This window comes from Strigops habroptila, chromosome 3 (genome assembly GCF_004027225.2).
Source record: "Strigops habroptila isolate Jane chromosome 3, bStrHab1.2.pri, whole genome shotgun sequence".
Taxonomy (NCBI): domain Eukaryota; kingdom Metazoa; phylum Chordata; class Aves; order Psittaciformes; family Psittacidae; genus Strigops; species Strigops habroptila.
Genome location: NC_044279.2, coordinates 21,048,357 through 21,067,408, shown reverse-complemented (window position 1 = coordinate 21,067,408; position 19,052 = coordinate 21,048,357). Strand labels below are relative to the sequence as shown.

General features: G+C 47.8%; 1 long non-coding RNA gene across 1 annotated transcript; it reads left to right on the top strand.

The window, feature by feature from the left end:
- Nucleotides 1-6,981: 6,981 nt before the first annotated feature.
- LOC115605499 lies at nt 6,982-10,831 on the top strand. The gene is made up of 2 exons (XR_003990616.1): nt 6,982-7,353; nt 9,008-10,831. It is a non-coding gene; the product is annotated as an uncharacterized LOC115605499 (long non-coding RNA).
- The last annotated feature ends 8,221 nt before the right edge of the window (nt 10,832-19,052 follow it).

Here is a 19,052-nt window from a genome sequence, read left to right as displayed (position 1 = left end):
GATGAGAAGGCAGGATAGCTGAAACCTGAAGCTGTCACCGTCACTCATTTAACTTTCCTTGCTCCTCACCCTCCATAGGGTTCTGTGGCTCTGTATTTTATCAGCCACTAGTATAGTCTTTCCATTCCAACAACAGACAATTTAAACTGCTTGTGCACCAGTTACTGCTGCTGCCAGAGGGGTGATACTGAGCAAGGTGGACTACTGTAATAGTCCACTGCTAGCAGACTAGCAGTACAACTGATCTTCTGTACAGCTTTTGCCCAGACTTTCAACATCATAATCATTTTGCCATGTTTTTCTTTGCTGTTGACAGTCTTGTCATGCACGTTGAGAATGTTGCTGACAGACCATTTTCCTAATCCTCACTTTGTCTTCTCCTTTTCGAATCCTCTTTTTTGCCCATCCAGTTACTTAACTCAAAACAAGATGCTTGCTTTTTGTTTTTGGAGGCTTCTCATGGCATTTCTCCTGCCTTCCCCTGCCTAAGCCCTTACCATGTCTGTTGTCTAGATACTGACTCTGGATGCTTCCTCATGTTTTCCCATGAGGAGATAATGCCAGCCTCTAGCGACCATTTCTGAGGAAGCTCGGTGTAAACATCTACAAACTTTAAGAACAGCCATCCTGAGTCCTTCTAGTCCCTTATATCTCTAAGTTTGCCTGTAACTAGACAATTAAGGAAGTGTGAAAATGAGGCAACCTGTGTTGATGCCTTTTCCCTAACACTGTCCCAACTTCCAACTATGTTTGGGGAATTTCCTGAGCTTGTGATGGTATAATAACCCCCAAAAGGTTTCTTCTCAGAGTACTTTTTCCTGGTCTCCTGTTGGGACTGTGCAAATTTCTGGCCTCCACGGCCTGTTTTGTTAAGGAATTCCACAGGCTTGCAACCTGTTGGATAAAAACCACCCTGCTGTGTTTGTTTCAAACATAATTTAATTTGATGGGCCTCAGTTATGGAAAGGTATTTGGATCAATCCCTGTCCAATCTTTTCCATGATGCATATGCTTTTGTAGACATCCGCTGCATCTTCCTCTAAATTACATCTAGTTCCACATTTAGTATGCAAGAAGTCCTACCGGTATAAAAAAATAATAAATCAGACACTCGATTTTTAAATTAAATGATATCCACAAGTAATTTATATTTCTCTTTTGAAGCTTGCTTCATTATAATGCCATTAGTTGATTTAATCATATTGATTTTGTAATCTTGCTTGGCAAGGTATGTCTGTATAGCAAGCCACAGAGACAGTCAAGATGGAACAGTGCTGTCAGACCAAAACATGCGTAAACAGAAACCTGTAGTAGGGCAGAGAGTGGGACACGGAAAATTACTGTCCTAATTTACAGACAAACACTGTAGCCAAGTAGCTCAGTAATAACATGCTGGCATGTATGCTGCTGGGTAATCTAGACAGTGATCAGGCTGTGATAATAATCCTGTGCTAATAAATATTTCACAAGCTGCTGGTAAGGTCAGAAATTGATTTACAGATCAAAGTGGAAAGTCATGTGTATGTATTCTAATGAATTCTAACAAAAGATCAAAAAAGTATTATTATTTTTAGACAGTTTGAATAAATCAGTCGGTGTTGTACAGAATATATTGATTGTTGAAGGTAAAGTGTGTGGCTTTTTAAAATCTTCTTTTCTGAAGTTCTGCAAGCTCAGAGATTTAAGAACAAATAAGTAGAAGTGAGAGACTGATTGCAAATTCGGACCTGTAGCGTTCAGAATTCACCTTCTAAGCAGAGGGTATGATACTTCTAGATGCAGGGTGAGATTTATCTATTTGAACATGAAGGCATCTGAGCTAAACGCTGCAGAGCACTGTTCCTGAATCGTGTAGGAGGAGGAATAACTAAATGTAACGGTGCAGTTCATGTGACTAAATGCAGAGGTCCCCTTCAAATGCGATGAATCATTTCCACATTGTAGGTGTCCAGAGCTTACACATGAATCCCACTTACTGTCTCTTGTATTACAGCTTGTCCCAGCTTAGGCATTTCCCCAAGGGTGACTGCGAGCTCTCCTGGTCCTTGTCAGTTCATAGACACTTGGGAATTGCTGCCTTTTAATCTGTCGGTTTTAGTGTCAGTTGCACTACCATGAATGTCACGCAGTCCTCCAGAATATCTTTATGGAAAAGATGCAGTTTCCCCGATAACATTGCTGAGGAGCAGAAGGACTGGGAAGCAGCTGTGGAGCGTTTCTTGCCTTCAGCCGAGGCTATGACTGTCATCCATATAGCCTCTACCCCATCAGCCCTCCTTGAGAATGGCATCCTTCACTGAACAGTGGTGTGGAAGCAGCGTGGTCCTCACGCAGACCAGCTATTCCCGTGATTGCCCAGCTGCTCTCACTAGGCTAGGTCTGCAGTTAGTGCTGCCACGGCCCTGCAGATACTGCTGTCTGCCTGCAGCACCCATGCCTCTGGGGAGAGCAGTCATGCCTTTGCAGATGCACCCAGTGAGGCGAGACTGTGTAGGGTTGGCAATGGGAACTGGCAGATGGCAGCGAGCTGTGACAATGGGTCTTGGCAATGAGGTGAGGGTTTTGGCAGTAAAGTGAAGTCAGATGCCAGAGGATAGTGAAAAGTGGCAACTGGCAATCACTGCTGGCACGGTGATGAGGCTTCAGCAGTCAGAGGAGGTTCTGTGCTCCCTGTTAAGAAAAAATGACTCTTAACAGTAAGATGTGATACTGTTGTTGACATTGTATTTTATTTTTTGGCAACACGCATCTCCTTGCAAATGGATCTCTTCTGGGATTGTTAGAATAGAATAGACTGTTTGTTTGAATGATCATCTAGTCCAACTGCCTGGCTGACCAAAAGTTAAAACATGTTATTAAAGGCACTGTCAAAATGCCTTTTAAACACTGACGGGCGTGAGGCATCGACCACCTCTCTAAGAAGCCTGTTCCAGTGTTTGACCACCTTCTTGGTAAAGAAATGCTTCGTAATGCCCAGTCTGAACCTCTCCTGGTGCAGTAATGAGCCATTCCCACCTGTCCTGTCACTGGATACCAGGGAGAAGAGATCAGCACCTCCCTCCTCACTTCCCCTCCTCAGGAAGCTGCAGAGAGCAATGAGGTCTCCCCTCAGCTTCCTTTTCTCCAAACTAGACAAGCCCACAGCCCTCAGGCGCTCCACAGGACATTCCATTCAGCCCTTTCACCAGCTTTGTTGCCCTGCCCAGCAGTGCACACAGTACTCAAGCTGAGACTGCCCCAACGCTGAATACAGTAGGATAATCATCTCTTTTGACCTGCTGGTTATGCTGTGTTTGATGCACCCTGGGATGCAGTTTGCCCTCTTGGCTGCCAGGGCACACTGCTGACTCCTGTTGAAACTGCTGCCGACCAGCACCCCAGATCCCTTTCTGCAGGACTGGTCTCCAGCCACTCCTCTGCCAGTTTATACTTGTGCCCAGCATTACTCCATCCTAGGTGCAGAATCCAGCATTCCAACTTGTCAAATTTCATGCTGTTAAACATGGTCCAATGCTCCAGTCTATCTAGATCCCTCTTCAAGGCCTCCTGTCCCTCAAGACAGTCAACAGCACCTCCCAGTCTGGTATCATCAGCAAACTGGCTAGTGATGCACTCAACTCCTGCATCGAGATTGTTGATAAATATATTGGACAGAACTGGCCCTAGAATTGAACCCTGAGGAACACGGCTGGTGACTGGCCACCTGCTTGAAGTAGCCCCATTTACTACAACCCATTGAGCTCTGCCCTTCAGCCATTCTCCATCCAGCACATTGTAAACCCACTCATTCCACAACCAGATGGATGTTGTGAGGGACAGCATCAAAGACCTTGCTAAAATCCAGAAAAGCTACATCCACTGCCTTACCTTCATCTGGGAGGTGAGTGACCTTATCATAGAAGGGTATCAAATTAGTTACACAGGACTTCTCTGAACCCGCGTTGACTGTGCCAGATGATTGCATTATTCTTTAAATGCCATTCAGTCATACCCTGTATAATCTTCTTCAGGAACTGAAGCAGGACAAACAGGTCTGTAGTTCCCTGGGATCTTTCTTCACACCTTTTTGTAGGTTGGAATAACATTTGCTAGCTTCCAGACAGCAGGGACCTCCCCAGCCACTCAAGAACTTTGGAGGATGATTGAGAGGTGTCCTGCCACGACATCCACCAGCTCTTTCAGAACTCTGGGGTGAAACCCATCAGGCAGGTGAACATTCAGCTCATATAGATGGTCCCTTACAATTTCAGTGTCCATAAATTGAAAGTCACTCTTCCACACTCATGTTCTAACTCGGGGCTTGTGCTCTAAGGCTAAGTGGAGAAGACATTTGTTCATCAGCTAGTTAAGGTATTATCAGTCTTAGAGGTGTGTTGATTAATCAGTAAACATCATAAGTGTTAGTCAGTTACATCTTAGGCCTCCAATCTAAAGGAGAAGTAAGACATAGAATCATAGAATCATAGAATCGTAAGGGTTGGAAAGGACCTTAAGATCATCTAGTTCCAACCCCCCTGCCATGGGCAGGGACACCTCGCACTAAACCATGTCGCCCAAGGGTCTGTCCAGCCTGGCCTTGAACACCGCCAGGGATGAAGCATTCACAACTCCGTTAGGCAACCCATGCCAGTGCTTCACCACCCTCACTGTAAAGAACTTCTTCCTTATATCTAATCTAAACTTCCTCTGTTTAAGTTTGAACCCGTTACCCTTTGTCCTACTACTACAGTCCCTAAGGAAGAGTCCCTCCCCAGCATCCTTATAGACCCCCTTTAGATACTGGAAGGCTGCTATGAGGTCTCCACGCAGCCTTCTCTTCTCCAGGCTGAACAGCCCCAACTCTCTCAGCCTATCTTCATACGGGCGGTGCTCCAGCCCCCTTATCATCCTCGTGGCCCTCCTCTGGACTCGCTCCAACAGCTCCATGTCCTTTTTATGTTGAGGACACCAGAACTGTACGCAGTACTCCAAGTGAGGTCTCACAAGAGCAGAGTAGAGGGGCAGGATCACCTCCTTTGACCTGCTGGTCACGCTTCTTTTGATGCAGCCCAGGATATGGTTGGCTTTCTGGGCTGCAAGCGCACACTGCCAGCTCATGTTAAGCTTCTCATCAACCAACAGCCCCAAGTCCTTCTCTGCAGGGCTGCTCTGAATCTCTTTTCCACTCAACCTGTAGCAGTGCCTGGGATTGCCCCGACCCAGGTGCAGGACCTTACACTTGGCTTGGTTAAACTTCATAAGGTTGGCATTGTCCCACCTCACAAGCGTGTCAAGGTCCCTCTGGATGGCATCCTTTCCCTCCAGCGTATCAACCGAACCACACAGCTTGGTGTCGTCGGCAAACATGCTGAGGGCGCACTCAATCCCACTGTCCATGTCGCCGACAAAGGTGTTGAACAGGACCGGTCCCAACACCGATCCCTGAGGGACACCACTCGTTACAGGTTTCCAACTGGACATCGAGCCATTTACCACAACTCTTTGCGTGCAGCCATCGAGCCAGTTTTTTATCCACTGAGTGGTCCATCTATCAAATTGATGTCTCTCCAATTTAAAGACAAGGATGTCATGCGGGACAGTGTCGAACGCTTTGCACAAGTCCAGGTAGATGATGTCAACTGCTCTGCCCCTGTCCATGAGTTCTGTGGCTCCACCATAGAAGGCCACGAAATTGGTCAGGCAGGATTTCCCCTTAGTGAAGCCATGTTGGCTCTCACCAGCCACCTCGTTGTTTTTCATGTGCCTTAGCATGCTTTCGGAGAATCTGCTCCAAGATTTTGCCAGGCACAGAAGTGAGACTGACTGGTCTGTAGTTCCCTGGGTCTTCCACCTTCCCCTTCTTGAAAATGGGGCTTATATTAACCTTCTTCCAGTCATCAGGAACTTCACCTGACTGCCATGATTTTTCAAATATGATGGACAAATCATCAATAATAAAGTATGGTAATTATTTTAAAAGCTATTTTATATGCAAAAAGCTAAAACTATTTCCCAAAGACTTCCCAACTTGTTATCCACAACAACCAAGAAAATGAAACAGGGAGTACTTTTGCATCCTGTGATGTGGGACTTTTCCAGCATTCCTAGTGCTTTTCTTCTAATGTTACTATGGCTTGATGATTGTGGAGTCAAGAGAGCTTAAGGTGGTGCAAGCCAAAAGGCTGTATGGAGCCTGAATGTGGATGTTTTGTGGGGCCTCAGTATTGCAGCTGAAGACAGTGAGACACTGTGCTGAAATGCTTCAGCAGCAGAGACTGCAGCTGCATACAGATTGCTCGTGCCAGGAAATGCACAGTGTTAGGAAGGCTGGGCATGACAGTGCATGGAACCTGGAGGTGAAATAACCAGTGCAAGTCTGAAGAGACATTCAGACAGAGCTCACTGAAGGACAGAAACTAACACCAAGGGAAAACAAAGAAAAGAATATCTTAAAAATTCATTTGAATTTCTTTTTGGAAGTTCGTATTAACTTCAGGGGAGACTAAAGACGAGAGTGCATTGTGCATTTATGATGGTTTTGGTGGGGGTAGAGTTAATTTTCTTATTGTAGCTGCTATGGGCTGTGTTTTGGATTTGTTCTGGAAACAGTGCTGATAACACAGGGATGTTTTTGTCGCTGCTGAGCAGTGCTTACACAGAGCCAAGGCCTTTTCTGCTCCTCACACCACTCCACCAGCAAGCAGGCTGGGGGTGCACGAGGAGCTGGGAGGGGACACGGCCGGGACAACTGACCACAACTGACCCAAGGGATATTCCACACCATATGGCATCATGCTCAGCATGTAAAGCTGGGGAAAGGAGGAAAGGGGGATGTTGGGAGTGATGGCTTTTGTCTTCCCAAGTAACCATTATGTGTGATGGAGCGCTGCTAGCCTGGAGATGGCTGAACACCTGCCTGCCCATGGGCAGTGGTGAATGAATGCCTTGTTTTGCTTTGCTTGTGCACATGGTGTAGGTAGTTAAGGTCTGGCGGCCGGAAGATATCGCACTGTACGGAAAGAGAGAGCCCCTCTCCTGACTTTTCTGATAGCCAATAGCGTTTAGCTTAGCTTATGATGTAAGCGGACGGAAGTGACGTCATAACACCTAAAGCTATATAATGCTATGCTACTTAACAATAAACGCCATTTGCCATCCACCACATTGGTGTCTGTGAGCTGATGGCCCGAGCGGCCTGGGGTTGGTCGCCGTGCCGTTCCTGAACCAGGTCGCCACGCCTTCGGAAGGCAACAAGTGGTGCCGAAACCGGGGAATAGTCGCTTGGATTCGGGTGAACGGCGGCCGGAGCGGCAGGACCAGCCCGGCGGGGAGGACGCTCCCGGACCAGCAAGGAGGATGGAAGCCCTTGCGAAGGTCGTATCACAATTATATAAGCGATGGGGTGGGTTAACTGAGGAGGCCAGGGGCGCCAGGGAGGGACCAGAGCCCGAGGAAGTCTGGGCTAGACCGCCGCCCTACGCGCCGCAAGATGGCGCCGAGCAGAAAAGGGAAGGGCGGGACGAAGATGCCTATGGCGGGAACTGGGAGAGAACACTGACATTAACAAGCGCAAGCACATGGGAAGGGGAGGAGAACGAGAAGGAGAAAGGTGGTGGGAGCGAAGGGCGGAAACCCAATCAGAGCGGCCGTCTGAAAAAATGCCCTTATAGGGCAAACACCCCGCCGAGCAGAGGGCGGGGCGAACCAAGAGGGAGGGGACCGCCCGTCTGCAAGGGAAGCGGGCGGGGCCGGAGCTCGACAAAAAAGTACCGGAAACCGGAAGTAACCGGTCAGTCGAGTTCCGACCCCGGATCAGACACTAGCGGGGACGAGTGACCCGCAACTGATTCAAATTCAGAGGAAGAGGAAATGAGAATAAATACAGTCAAAAGCCGAAATATTCTCATCCGAAATAAAAAAGGACCACGAGGGGAAGAAATCCCTCTCACAGATTGGAGGAAAATTAAGATTGCGTGTGCCGATTGGGTTCCATCAGCCATGCTAGCGTTCCCAGTCCGGGTGATGGACGGGGGACAAAGGGTTCACTCACCAATAAACCCTAAAGATACACAAGCGATTGTTAAGGCAATTGCAGACAAAGGGCTTAATTCTGCCATGGTCTCCACCCTCATAGACGGTGTCTTCGGGGGAGACGATATGCTCCCATTTGATATAAAACAAACCTGCAGATTGATCTTTGGCGGGGCAGGAATGATTGTTTTTAAACAAGAATGGGAGGACAACTGTGCAAGGCAACTAGCCCAAGTAACCGGGGCGGATCACCCGCTACATGGCTCCAGCCTGCAGCGGCTGATGGGTACAGACCCAACTATGATTACCCCCCAGGCGCAAGCCCAGGGCCTACGGGCCCATGAGGTTATGACAACTACTCGTGCGGCCAGAGAGGCCATTCGCACAGCCTCTAGAGTCATTGTCAAGCCATCGCCATGGTCTACAATTAAGCAAAATGAAAGTGAGAGCTTCACGCAATTTGTGGATCGTCTCCAGGCAGCGGTTGACTCCTCGACCCTGCCTGCGGAAGCGAAAGGCCCGGTTGTTGCAGATTGCCTACGCCAGCAGTGTAATTCGGCAACCAAGGAAATCCTATGATCACCGCCAGTGGGGTCAAGTATTGCGGACATGATTAAGCATGTCGCAAAGGAAGAGCATCTAGCCCCGATTCAAGTGGCTGTTCATACCGCAATAGCCAATGTGAGGGCATGTTTTAAATGTGGTCAGGCGGGCCATGCGGTGGCAAACTGCCCGCAGCTGGGAGACCTGCCAACAGTGCCCCCCTCGCGCCAAAATCGACCCAGAGGACCGTGTTGGGCCTGTGGAAAGAAAGGGCACTTCGCCAAGGAGTGCCACTCGAGCGTTAGAAGAAGGCCCGTTGGTCATAATTAAAAATGAGCTGGGAGAATGGGAACAAGGGTGGAAGCTAGTCCTTACAGGGCGAGGGTATGCCGCTGTTAAAAAAGATGGAAAAGTTAAGTGGTGCCCACTTAAGTCCATTAAACCGGACTTTCAGAATAAAACTAATGAAAACTGTGAGTTTTTATCCACAGGACTGGATTGTCGGATGCCCTCGTAACCCGTATGCCCCAGTGACAAATGAAGACGATAAGCCGACAAGCATCCTGTCCACACCCGGGAGTTCCGCGCCGGTAAAACCTGATTCTTAACCCACGAATAACCACGCCTCTACCATATACAACCATGAAGAGTGCCGAAGCTTCCGCATCAGTACCGACACGCACCACCAAAATTTCTGACGGAAACCCTCTCTGAAAAATGATGCAAGCTAGCTACCAATTACTGAACAAAACTCACCCAAATCTTACGGAGCATTGTTGGTTGTGCTATAGCATTAAACCACCCTTTTATGAGGCTGTAGGGGTGAGTGACACACCCACGTATACAAATGAAACAAATCCGACCCAATGTAAGTGGGACACAAAAACAAGGGCTTACATTAGCACACATGGTAGTTAGTGGCGTGTGTGTGGGTAAAGTCCCAGAGCACAAAAAACAACTGTGTGTCAATAAGACACAAGAAACCTCTGCAAGGTGGTTAATTCCGGCCAACAATACCAAGTTGGTTTGTTCTATTATGGGAATTACACCTTGTTTGTCGTTGGACAAATTTAATAAAGCCTCAGAATATTGTGTCCAGGTAACTATAGTCCCAAAAATCTTTTACCATGCCGAAGACTTTGCCTACGCCTATGACTCACAAATTACCTTAGAACATCATCTGTCAAAACGAGAACCCTTTACAGCATTAACAATAGCTACTCTTATGATCATAGGAGGTGCGGGAGTGGGTACAGGAGTAGCATCCTTGGTGCAACAGAATAAAGAATTTAGCACATTGAGGATAGCAGTAGATGAAGACTTAGCTAGTATTGAACAATCGATAAGTGCATTAGAGAAATCAATTAGATCACTATCTGAAGTAGTGTTGCAAAATCAGAGGATTAGACCTGATGTTTCTACAGCAAGGGGGAGTGTGCGCTGCACTAGGGGAAGAGTGTTGTGTATATGCGGACCACACTGGAATAGTAAGAGACACTGGCCAAATTGCGAGAAGGTTTAGAAAAATGAAAAAGGGAACGAGAGGCACAGCAAAGTTGGTTTACATCATGGTTTAACCATTCACCATGGCTGACCACTCTGGTATCCACCTTGATAGGACCAATCGCAATGATCGTGATAGCATTGATTTTTGGACCCTGTATATTGAATAAGCTCGTATCATTTGTTAAGAACTGGCTAGAAAAGGTTAACGTTATGTTAGTAGAACGCCAATAATTGCTTTAGAAATGTTTTCGTTTAAAATTCCCTTTAGCTACCCCCAGTTATACCCCACTACTCCCAGTTATCCCCCAGTTATCTTCTGTTTAGCGTGCCTTAATGTTTTCTATTCAAGTTTGTGATACATATTTCGAGATTGTTATAGAACATCGAATAAGAACAGCATACAGTTAGTACGTTTGTATCCAAGTTTATGATATATTTTTTAACATTGTTATATTTTAGCCAATTTAATTTTGCATAGGGAGGGGGGAAATGTAGGTAGTTAAGGTCTGGCGGCCGGAAGATATCGCGCTGTGCGGAAAGAGAGAGCCCCTCTCCTGACTTTTCTGATAGCCAATAGCGTTTAGCTTAGCTTATGATGTAAGCGGACGGAAGTGACGTCATAACACCTAAAGCTATATAATGCTATGCTACTTAACAATAAACGCCATTTGCCATCCACCACATTGGTGTCTGTGAGCTGATGGCCCGAGCGGCCTGGGGTTGGTTGCCGTGCCGTTCCTGAACCAGGTCGCCACGCCTTCGGAAGGCAACACATGGCTTTTGCTTTACCTGTTAAACTGCCTTTACCTCAACCCACAAGTTTTCTCACTTTTACTCTTCCAGTTGTGCTGTGCAGTGCTCAGTTGCTGGCTGGGGTTAAAACCATGACAGCATTGAGTTGATGATGTCTTTATATTTGTAGCTTTCTGTTGCCAGAAGACAGCTTGTTTCTTGTTTTAGTCTCTTGCTTCAAAATTCCAAATTCTGACAAAAGAAAGCAAGCCACATGCTTAACTGCTTTGCTGGCTACAGATTGCAATCAGCAACATTCTTTCAAACTCCACTCTGAAGCTTGCAAAGTAAAGGCTTCATCCTGCCAAGCCGTGGTCTTAAATATCACATGGAAGGCCATCATAATTCAGTTCAGAGTTGCAAGTAGCATTTAAAGTTGAAGTAAACTCGTGATGCAAATGCACAAGGAAGTACAGATGAGATGATGATGGTGTTTTTGTCATTAAACCCCAAGCGAAGGGGTGAGAGCCCTGATTTCTGCTGCTAGTCCTGCTTATTTGAGCATCACAAGCTAAAACACATACATATCATTTGGAGCAAGGAACAGAACTTTCCAGGACTCATAAACTGCTGAGAGCCCTTATCTTGCTGTGCTACACATGGGTTGCCTGTTGCTTGTCCCTTCTTCCTGCTCCCATTAGTCTTGCACTCTCTGCTGCACATTGGCTCTACTTCAGCAGGACCGATGGAGAGCACCACTGCTGTAGCTGCTTTTGTAGCATGAGTTGGCATTTTACTGAGAAGTAAATTCAAATTCTTGAGGGCTGAAGAGGGCCTAGAGCTCAGATTTCTCACTTCCCAGGGAAGTGCTCTAACCCCGGTGGTATCACGTTGTCTCCTTTGCTGCAGGATGTCAGAATTTTCTTTAATGAAAAATAAAGGGAAAGGCTAATGTTGTAATTTTACAGTTGCTCAGAGCATTCGGTTATGCTTAGTCTTGTTATTTCTGTGCATCAGCCTTCAAATAAATGGTATGTTAAGAGGAAGGTTTTAACCCTCCATCTTGACATACAGAAAAGGGATTCCTTCTCTTGCATGTTTGTTAAGGAACTCTAGCTGGGTTCTGCGCTGAACTCCAAGGTCTGCAAGGTAAGCTGTGCAGCCAGCAGGCTGAGCATACTGCTGCTACCCTAGAGGGAGTTCGGGAAGAGAGCTATGGAAGATACTGCCGCAGGGGCAGAAGAGAGAGGCTGTGTTCCAGGAGATAGAGAAGTGCAGGAGGAACAGAGCAGAGAACTTGGCACAGGTTTGTGGAATAAGGAGAGAGTCAGGGTGAAGGACAGCAGTGCTGGTTCACAAACAACCTCAGCAACTTCCGGCATGTTTGCTTGTGGGTCTGTGGTTCTGTACAGGGTTATGAGTACGCAGCTCCCTAGTCCCTGCAGCATTGGTCAGACCTCTGTTTCTTATTCTGGAGAGATGCATGTGCCCTTCACTGCAAAGATTCCTTTGCAGATGCTTAACAGGGAGTTACTGTGGCCTTTCTATTTTTGCTACCACAGAGTGAAGATGATTCCAGGGAGATGGACAGCTCAAGCAAATGAAGGGGAGAAACAGTTCTTATCCAGGTGGTCTCTAGCCAGCCCTGCATCACATGTCCAAGTAAAGATGTGAAAGGGAAAAGAAACGAGGAGAGGCAAGGAGGTAAGTGAAACTCCTGCATTTTTCATCAGTTTCTGTTCGTGCAGGTTGCAGTCTTTTGATGCAGACCATTAACTGTTACTATCAATCAGCTGTTCTCACTACACAACTATTTTAACCCTGTTGCATACACTGGCAAAAATAATACAGGTCATTGTTTTTAACACTTGGTATTGCCCATTTAATTGTAAGGAAATGAGAAGGAGCAGCTGTTCCAACATATTATTATTAATGTATTTGAAAACAGTGAGTAATCTACACAGTTCAGTTATAGGGATCCCCATGTCCCCAAGCCACCAATCTCAGAGATTTACATTTTAATTGATATTTTATTCTGTAAAGGAAAATAAAAGCCCTCAGGTACCTAAGTCCTTACAATTAATTAGGCACAAAATACTCCATAAAGATTAACAGTGCCCTTATCCCAGGAGTGCTCAAAAAAAAAAAAAAGGGGGCAAAAAAAAAGCACTTTAAAATCTGTAAGATCTCAGTACAACATGTCTAACAACAGTTCACAATCCACAAAACAACACATGCATTTGCACAGTGAGTAATTATTCATTAGAATTGTCAGGCGTGGCATGTATTTGAGCACATATGGCATCCCTAATTTCCATGGCCTGCTTTAACTCTAAGTCCATAGCTCTTATGAGGACACACTGTTCAGTTAAGGGATCCATCAGTATGTAGGCTCTGCTCCATAAAACAAGATTCACCTCTAGTTTTCCAGTTACAGACTGACACAAACAAGTCATGGCTGTATGTACATGCTTTTGCAGTCTTGACATCCAAGTGATTTTCATGCCAATGCCATTTTGCTTTTGTGTTCCACATGCACGGGCCAATCCTACCCTAAATCTTCTAAATGTATTCAACTGCAAAGTAAAATTGCTGAGAGCTTGCTTCAATATGTGAATGGATTTCTTCAGTCATGTACCATGGCCCTGGAAGCCATGGTAGTACCTCCCTTAGAGCCATGACATCCTCCAGACATTGTGGAGCCATCACCGGTCATCCCATGTCAGCAAGGCAGTACAGTCCCATCTACCATGCTGTGTCTTTTTCTGCTGTTCCTTAAGTGTTGATGGATGAGAATGCAGCATTCATCTTGTTTGTCAGATTTATCATACGCTCTGCATTCAGTCTCCATACTCCATGCCTTTACATAATGATGAGCTGTCTCTGTGATCTAGTGTCCCAAACCACAACTGCCAGTAAACACAGAACCAAACAGTGTGCAGGCCCTGCAAAGCCATATGCCTTGGCAAACTAACACAGCTTCTGCCCTTGAGCCTGCTAAGAAAAAGCAAAGTCTCACAATGCACTACAGGGGAGTGCCCTCCTGGAAAGAGCTCTGCATTCCCATGGAGAGGGTGGATTTGCCCCTGCCAGCTGCCATAAGACTGTTAGGCACAGCATGAACACCAATAACTGTTGATTCAAATCAAGCCTGTTAGGCCAGACAGCATGCATGGGAGCAAAGGGAGTTGATTGTCTCAATATGGCATCCACATGTGCAGATGTGTGCATACTTTCTAGTACGTACCTGCCTCATAAGGATAAATATTTTTGGCACATTTTGTTAGGGGGGTCAGGCAGCCTTTGGCACAGCCTTTGGCAGATGCTGCTGTGTACACATTTGGGCATCTGCCTATCCCCTCAAGAGATATTCCAGTGTAAATTGAACCATACTGGAAGGACTGAGTGTCCAGAAGATTTCAGTTGGTGACATTCTCCATTGTTAGAAGGAAATACCATAGGAAAGGTAATGCAGAACCAGAATACCATCTTTGGTGGAGTTTCCTGCCTAACGTTTGCAAATGGGCGTGCAAAAACGGAGATTTCCCACATTTATTGCTAGGTGTGGGCATATCTTCTCATGGATGCCAAAACATTTATTTCTGGATGAACACAATTGGATGAAAACTCCAAACAGAACCAGTGCTTTGCCTAGTTAATAAGAAAGCCATTTTTAATAATAATATAGCAACAAAGAGTATGAATTAAATTAGAAAATCATCTGGGTTTACTATTCAAGAACTCACATGTAATCATCTTTTCCCCTTTGAATGAGCTTTGACTATAGCCTATATATGAGTATTTTGGCTTAGTTTCGGCTCAGAGATTTAGAAGTGACTGAAGTAATGAGCTGAGAAGGGAAAAATTCTTGCAGCATTTCTCAAAAAATACAGAATCCAAATATCATAGAATCATAGAATTGTAAGGGTTGGAAAGGAGCTTAAGATCATCTAGTTCCAACCCCCCTGCCATGGGCAGGGACACCTTGCCCTAAAGCATGTGGTCCAAGGCTCTGTCCAACCTGGCCTTGAACACCGCCAGGGATGGAGCATCCACAACCTCCCTGGGCAACCCATTCCAGTGCTTCACCACCCTCACTGTAAAGAACTTCTTCCTTATATCTAATCTAAACTTCCCCTGTTTAAGTTTGAACCCGTTACCCTTTGTCCTACTACTACAGTCCCTAAGGAAGAGTCCCTCCCCAGCATCCTTGTAGACCCCCTTCAGATACTGGAAGGCTGCTATGAGGTCTCCACGCAGCCTTCTCTTCTCCAGGCTGAGCAGCCCCAACTCTCTCAGCCTGTCTTCATACGGGAGGTGCTCCAGCCCTCTTATCATCCTCGTGGCCCTCCTCTGGACTCGCTCCAACAGCTCCATGTCCTTTTTATGTTGAGGACACCAGAACTGTACGCAGTACTCCAAGTGAGGTCTCACAAGAGCAGAGTAGAGGGGCAGGATCACCTCCTTCGACCTGCTGGTCACGATTCTTTTGATGCAGCCCAGGATACGGTTGGCTTTCTGGGCTGCAAGCGCACACTGCCAGCTCATGTTAAGCTTCTCATCAACCAACACCTCCAAGTCCTTCTCTGCAGGGCTGCTCTGAATCTCTTCTCTGCCCAACCTGTAGCAGTGCCTGGGATTGCCTTGACCCAGGTGTAGGACCTTACACTTGGCTTGGTTAAACTTCATAAGGTTGGCATTGTCCCACCTCACAAGCGTGTCAAGGTCCCTCTGGATGGCATCCCTTCCCTCCAGCATATCAACTGAACCACACAGATTGGTGTCGTCGGCAAACTTGCTGAGGGCGCACTCAATCCCACTGTCCATGTTGCCGACAAAGATGTTGAACAGGACCGGTCCCAACACCGATCCCTGAGGGACACCACTCGTTACAGGTTTCCAACTGGACATCGAGCCATTTACCACAACTCTTTGCGTGCAGCCATCGAGCCAGTTTTTTATCCACTGAGTGGTCCATCTATCGAATTGATGTATCTCCAATTTAAAGACAAGAATGTCATGCGGGACAGTGTCGAACGCTTTGCACAAGTCCAGGTAGATGACGTCAACTGCTCTGCCCCTGTCCATGAGTTCTGTGGCTCCATCATAGAAGGCCACGAAATTGGTCAGGCAGGATTTCCCCTTAGTGAAGCCATGTTGGCTCTCACCAGCCACCTCGTTGTTTTTCATGTGCCTTAGCATGTTTTCCAGGAGAAACTGTTCCAAGATTTTGCCAGGCACAGAGGTGAGGCTGACTGGTCTGTAGTTCCCTGGGTCTCCCACCTTCCCCTTCTTGAAAATGGGGGTTATATTACCCTTCTTCCAGTCATCGGGAACTTCACCTGACTGCCAGGATTTTTCAAATATGATGGACAGTGGTTTAGCAACTTCATTCGCCAGCTCCTTCAGGACCCGTGGATGGATTTCATCAGGTCCCATGGACTTGTGCACGTTCAGGTTCTTAAGATGGTCTCGAACCTGATCCTCTCCTACAGTGGGCCTAAGGTCTTCATTCTCACAGTCCCTGCATTTGCTTTCCAAGACTTGGGTGGTGTGGGAAGACTGAGGCAAAGAAGTCATTAAGAACCTCAGCCTTCTCCAAATCCACGGTAGCCAGTTCTCCTGACAGCTTCCGGAGAGGGCCCACATTGTCCCTAGTCTGTCTTTTACTTGCTACGTATCTATAGAATCCTTTCCTGTTATCTTTTACATCCCTCGCCAAACTTAATTCTAGCTGGGCCTTAGCTTTACTAACCCGGTCCCTAGCTTCTCGGGCAATGCTCCTGTATTCTTCCCAGGCCGCCTGTCCTCGCTTCCACCTTCTATAAGCTTCTTTTTTCTCTCTAAGTTTCCTCAGCAGCTCCTTGTCCATCCATGGAGGTCTCCTGGCCCTCCTGCTGCACTTTCTTCTAGTCAGGATGCAACACTCTTGAGCACGTAGCAGGTGATCCTTGAATATCAGCCAGCATTCTTGGGCCCCCCTGCCCTCTAGGTCTATATCCCGTGGAACCTTACTAAGGAGGTTCCTGAAGAGGCCAAAGTCTGCTTTCTTGAAGTCCAGGGCAGCGAGCTTGCTGCACGCTCTTCTCACTGTCCTGAGGATCTCAAACTCAAGCATCTCGTGATCACTAGAGCCAAGGCTGCTCTGGAGCGTCACATTTCCAACCAGTCCCTCCCTGTTGGTGAGCACGAGGTCCAGCATGGCACCTCTCCTCGTCGGCTCCTCTACTGCTTGAAAGAGGAAGTTGTCTTCCACACAATCGACGAACCTCCTGGATTGCTTGTGCCGGGCCGTACCGTCCCTCCAACAGATGTCAGGATGGTTGAAGTCCCCCATGAGGACCAGGGCCTGCGAGCGTGAGGCTGCTCCTATCTGTCTGTAAAGCGCTTCATCCACAGAGTCCTCTTGATCAGGCGGCCTGTAACAGATCCCCACCGTAATGTCCCCCATTGCTGTTTTCCCTTTGATCCTGACCCACAAACACTCTGTTACCTCATCACCCGTCCCCAGACAGAGTTCCATACTCTCTACCCTATCACTGACATAGATAGCAACGCCCCCTCCCCGTCTGCCTGGCCTGTCTTTTCTAAACAGCCTGTAACCTTCCATTCCGACACTCCAGTCATAGGAGCCATCCCGCCAGGTTTTTGTGATACCAATGACATCATATTCCCATAGCCCTGCACACATCTCTAATTCCTCTTGCTTGTTCCCCATACTACGGGCGTTTGTATAGAGGCACCTTAGCCGAGCTCCAAATGCAGCCGACTCAATGGCTGGGGCAGCTGGAACATCTCTACATGGCTCCAAGCAGTTATTACAGGTGCTGGCAACTGACCAGGTGTGTTGGGATGGATCAACACTCCCCTCCCCCAACACATCTAGTTTAAAGCTTTCTTGACCAGCCTGGCAAGCCTCCTACCAAAACAGCTCTTCCCCTTCTTTGTCAGGCCAGCTCCACCAGCCTCCAGTAGATCTGGCCTCCCAAATGCAGCCCCATGTTCTAAATAGCCAAACCCCTGACTATGGCACCACCATTCTAACCATTTATTAACCTGCCAAACACGCCTAGCTTTTTTAAGGTCCTCCCCTTTGTCCTGGAGAATCAATGAAAAAACTATCTGAGCTCCAGAGCCCCTAACCACCTCTCCCAGGGCTCTGTAGTCCTTCTTAATGTTCTCCAGGCTACTCCTATTTATATCTCTAGCACCCACATGGACCACTAGAAGGGGGTAATAGTCAGCAGGACTTACTAGAGCAGGCAGCCTCTCAGCAACATCCCTGATCCGAGCCCCTGGCAGGAAACACACCTCCCTCGAGACTGGATCAGGCCAGCAGATGGGTGCCTCTGTGCCTTTCAAAGTAGAGTCCCCTACTACTACGACCCTCCGCTTTTTCCTGGAGGCACCAGTAGTGATCCTCTTTACTGGTGCACCAGCAGGATGCTCACTAGGTGTGGTGGGTGCTTTCTCATTAGCCCCCTGCAGAACTGCGAAGCGGTTCTGGGTGGGGACATCAGATTTAGGAGGAAGCCCCTTGTCGATAATTGTCCTCTTCATCCTTTTCTTGTTCGTTTTCCTCGTGACTAATTCCCAGCTTCCTGGGTTGCTGCCCTCCTTCTTTCCTATGTGAGCAATGCTGGACGTTTGCAGCCCCTGCACAGTTTGGGCCTGGAGCAAGCAGCCCAGCTTCCTCTCAGCTTCCCTGGCATCTTTTAGCTCTCCAACAGCCTCCCGCAGCTCAGCCACCTGCTGCAGGAGGACCTCCACCAGGGCGCACCGAGTGCAGCCCTGTCCATTGCGCACCCTCGCCTTAAGAGACCAGTCGAGGCACTCTCTACACTCCGAGGTCTCCGCCGCAGCCTCCCCTCTCATCAGCTCTGTCTGGGTGCCTACGCTGGCCACCGCCGGGGCAGAGCTCCCAGAGCGGGCCCTGCTCCTGAGGCGAGTGCTCACCATCCCGCTCGCTGCCCGCTCGCCCTGCCTGCGCAAACTGCCGCGCCACGCCCTGACTGACGTGCCACGCCCTGTTCGCCGCGCTCCCTGGGGTGGGTTTTTCCCCGCTGAGGGCTGGTGCCGTCACTCCTGGCGCCGCCCCCTGTGAGTCAGCTGCTCGCGTCAGCTGAGCTGCCGGCTCCTGGGCAAGTCCTGTCGAGGACTTGAGGCTTCCTCGGTCGCTCTTGCCGCTCCGAACTGAGGCTCCTGGACGCTGTGCTTCCCCCCGCTCCGGTGTTAAAGGCGTCCTCTCTGGAGATACTCAC